The sequence below is a fragment of the Myotis myotis genome, unplaced genomic scaffold, assembly GCF_014108235.1.
Source record: "Myotis myotis isolate mMyoMyo1 unplaced genomic scaffold, mMyoMyo1.p scaffold_m19_p_7, whole genome shotgun sequence".
NCBI classification, from domain to species: domain Eukaryota; kingdom Metazoa; phylum Chordata; class Mammalia; order Chiroptera; family Vespertilionidae; genus Myotis; species Myotis myotis.
In genome coordinates, this window is record NW_023416379.1 from 43780184 (window position 1) to 43784802 (window position 4619).

At 48.7% G+C, this 4619-nt stretch overlaps 1 pseudogene; it reads right to left on the reverse strand.

The window, feature by feature from the left end:
* Positions 1-2976: 2976 nt before the first annotated feature.
* LOC118659917 lies at positions 2977-3743 on the reverse strand (annotated as a pseudogene).
* Positions 3744-4619: the final 876 nt, after the last annotated feature.

Genomic DNA, 4619 nt, shown 5'->3' on the forward strand with positions numbered 1-4619 from the left:
TGTGAGCTCCTGGAGAACAAGATCTATTTCTTCTTTATATCTTCATGCCCAGACCGTCGCACAGTCTGTGGCATATAGAAGATGTGAGATAGATATTTATTGAATGAATAAATGACCTGCAGCTATTTAGTAAGAGGAAAGCTCAAGCAAGCACGATACAGAAACATGAGGAAGTGAGCACATGGAGGATGTCATCTGTCAGTGATTTCCGCACACAGAGGAGCAAAGACACAGATGCAGCCTAAGAGAGCTCTTGTCTTTTATCTGCTGTCTCCACCATTCTAGCTTTCTGAGATCCCTAACAGAAGCCTCCTTGTGCAAAGAAGTTAAAGGTGTCTTCATATTTTTTACATTTTTAGTCACTGCTGAAACCTAAAATTCTCTGTTGAAATATAACATTATCTTCTGAAACGGTGCTATAGGACATCCATACCTTGCCTGTGGTCTCACTCTCTTTCTCCATTCACACTATTAGTAGCTTGGTTTTCCCCTATATCAGAGACATGCATATTAGGCATCACATTTATTTTATTTACTTGTGCAGCTCACAAATATATTGTACCCATTTGATTTTGGAATGGCTTGGGAATGTATTCTGGTCGCATATTATGTTTATAACTAAGAAAAAGATTGGCTCAAATCCCAATCTGTAGAAATAACTCTTCTTTCTCTTCCTCCAAATTGCATTCAGTGGCTATTGTTTGGGATGCTTTTATGTCCCCAAACACCAATTCAGAATAGAACACAGGGTAAGTCACTACTTAAAGTATAGCTACATTTTAAGCTGACTGTTTAAATGACCTTGTGAATTTCTGTTTTCTCTTGGAGACATTCGCATTAAGTTTATTGTTTAACACACCAACAAGTGAGTCTCCTGGATACTAGCGTGAAAAAGCACTGCTCACACTAGTGGACATTCCTCATGATGTCCTCTCCTAGCAAGGGTGCCTGTCCCAGGAGCACATGCCAGTCAGCTATGCAGAGGTATTCAGACCCAAGTCGTCTTTTGCAGCTGACTCCTGAACTAGATAATACCTTGGTTTGACACACAGTCCTCTCGCTCCTAGTCCTGACCTTGGCGGTTCTCTTATGTTTATGGCTCCATCTCTCTAAACTAAGGCCTTTTATTTCTATCCACACCCAGAAACCTTGGACCCATATACCATCCCAAGAGGTAGTTTTCATCCGGTTTGTCCCCACCTTGCAGAAAGAATTTGTACAATATTTGTATCTACAATGGAACAAGCCATGCATTATTACATGCATTAATAGATTATGTTTATACTTTACTGGCATCACATATTACCAACCAAATAGATATGTGAAGTTCATCCTTTCAATTCTCACCTTTTGCCAGCTTCAGCAACTAAAAATAATAGCCATAAAAATATACACACCAATCTATGACCACATGCATCCTGATTTACTGTTATTTGAGGATTAGCTGACCTCAACCCAAGCAATGACCTCATAGAACAGCTCCTCAGTCAGATTCCCACTCTTGAGCCTTATCACCCCTGGAATTTCCCTTTTGCTTCATTTTGACCAGGGGTCCTCAAACTACGGCCCGCGGGCCACATGCAAATACAAATATTGTATTTGTTCCCGTTTTGTTTTTTTACTTCAAAATAAGATATGTGCAGTGTGCATAGGAATTTGTTCATAGTGGTTGTTTTTTAACTATCGTCCGGCCCTCCAACGGTCTGAGGGACAGTGAACTGGCCCCCTGTTTAAAAAGTTTGAGGACCCCTGATTTTGACCATCCCTGTCTCATTGTTCTATTGGTACCTACATATCCTCTCAAGCATAACCTCTCCCACCAAAACTAATGCACACTAAATTGCTAATGCTGGTAAAACATATTATGAAATCACTAGAGGCCTGGTGCACGGAATTTGTGCACAGGGGCAGGAGGTGTCCCTCAGCCCGGCCTGCCCCCTCTCCAAACTGGGACCCTTTGGGGATGTCCGACTGCCGGTTTAGGCCCTATGGGATAGAGCCTAAACTGGCAGTCAGACATCCCCCCTCACAATCTGGGACCACTGGCTCCTAACCACTCACCTGCCTGCCTGCCTGATTGCCCCTCATCACCTCTGCCTGCTGGCCTGATCGCCCCCTAACCACTCCCCTGCTGACCTGATTGCCCCCTAACTGCTTGCTCCCCTGCCAGCCTGATTGCCCCTAACTGCTTGCTCCCCTGCTGGCCTGATCACCCCTAACTGCCTCTGCCTCCATGGTTTTGTCCAGAAAGAAGTCAGATATCCAGAAGACATCCAGTTGACCCAGTCTAATTAGCATATTATCCTTTTATTAGTATAGACTAGAGGCCCGGTGCACAAAAATTTGTGCACTCGGGTGGGTCCCTCAGCCTGGCCTGTGCCCTCTCGCAATCTGGGGCCTCTTGGGGGCCCCTTCCCCTGGCTGCTGGCACCAGTTTTTCTCTGGTACCTGGAACCCAGGCCTTCGCTCTTCGCCGAGAGGGGCCCACACGGTGGGCGAGGGGCTTAGCTCTTTTAAAAATACTTCTGAATGTTTGGTAAATAACCCTATAGGAATCTACTTTCTGAAACATGCTGGTTGTTAAGGGCTGATTTGGGTAATCAACAAAATGTATGTTAAAATCCTAATCCCCAGAAGCTCAGAATGTACCTGAATATGGAGATAAGATCTTTAAAGAGGGGATTACATTAAATTGAGGCAGTTCCAGTGGGACCCTTAGCCCATCTCACTGAAGTCCTTATAAGAAGAGAAATGTTGGGGTCCTGCCCCAACAGGTCCAGGGGTTCCCAAAGGTGTGGACGGAGTCGGTGAAGAAGGAATGACACAGAGGCAGCGTTCAGGTGATCATCATAGCCAGGTTCTCTTTTTATTGTCCTGTTACATCTATATTTATACTATTTGATCCTATAAGCATGCCTCTATAAGCTTTTTTTTTTTTTTTTGCCAAGGAGAGCATGGGGTCCATTTGTTGGGGGGTCAGTCAAAGGGGGCGCTGGCTAAGGTGGGGTAGGGCAGCAGCTTGTCTGGTCCCTGAGAAACCCAACTTGAGTCCAGAGCCTTGACTGCTTTGAAGCCAAAGTTTTCCTCCACCTTTATCTGCACGGAGGCCAGCTCTGGAATCAGCGGGACTCCCGCCTGGTACTCTTCCTGTGGCACTCACTGCCTCTTCCGCCCACTGGGCCCCTCACCAGGGGCTGGGCTGCTGGCTTCTGCGGGTGCTGGTGTCCTCCTGGGCGGGGACAGCCCCTCTTTCTCCGGAGGCTCCTTCTCAGCATTGCCTGGGGTGGGGGCGTCTGTGCCCTGGCTGCCTTCATCCTCCAGTAAGATGGTGGTGAACTGGCTGGCCCGGTAGTTGTCGCCGTAGGAGTCCAGCACCTTCATGAGGAACCTCCGCTCCTGCTGGAGTCTCCGTGTTATCCTCTATATCTGATGGAGCCTGTTCAGGACCCGCTCATTCACCTGCTCATCTCCCTGCAGCGCCGACCCAGCGCCTGGTACTTCCTGCAATTGAGTTCCTGTTGGCAACACCGCTGCCGGCCTTGAGCTGCCTCCTCCTCTTCGTCTCACTCCTGGAGGCTGGAGCTGCCCAGACCCCCAGACACGAACTCCACTTTGGTCTCAAGCTCGCTCTCCAGGATGTGACCACCAAACAGCGGAGGCAGCGCCAGCTCCAAGCTGGGAGGTGCTGAGAACTCCTCAAAGCCCACAGCTGCCATGGACCCCTCTCTCTGCTCCAGCTCCATTTCTCCCTAGCTCCCAGAGCAGAACTTCCAACCTTGCAAATCTCTAGGTTAAAGTGGCTTGCAAAAGGACACGCCTCATCCGATTTCACGGCCAGGCACCCAGGCCCTGGCCGCTAAGCCTCCTGGGAGTTGTTCTCTTTTTCCAGCTCGCCTCCCTCACCCCACCCCAAGTCCTGGCTGAAAAGCCCTGGTTGCTAGTCTAAAGCCGTGGCCAGGCATCTGAGTCACCTCTGTCTTTATTCCTGTCCCGACACCATGCCATCTGACCACGGAGACTCTCCGCTTGGGAGGCCCCTCGGTATCCTTCTGGGTCTCCTTCTGGGGTCTGGCTGTGTCACCCCCTGGGGACCGGATCTCGTCCCCAGGCAGCAATGCAGCCTGGCCTCTGGCCCCGCCTCTTGGTCTTCTCCAATCACTGGTGATCGGTGATCTGAGAAGCCAGGCTGGGCAGGGAAGAGGCTGACATCCTGGCCCGCAAAGGCAGCCCAGTTCTCCAGTCACAGAAGCCGACAAAGGTGGCCCGGCTTCTCCAATCACAAAGGTGGCGCAGTTCTCCGGCTCTTGGCTGCTGCCTGAGTTTCTGATCGCCATCAGCGGCAGGCGGCTTCTTCCGTCCTTCCCCTTTCAGCTACCATCATTGTGCCTACCTATGCAAATTATCCACCATCTTTGTTGGCGGTTAACCACCATCTTTCTTGGCAGTTAATTTGCATATCGCCCTGATTAGCCAATGGGAAATGTAGTGGAGGTACAGTTAATTACCCTTTTTGTCTTTTATTAAATAGGATTATAGTAAGGGTCAATTGTTTATTAATGATGAAATCTCAGTCATCAACAACAAAATTAAAAGGAGATATTCCAGGAAAGAAACTCTTC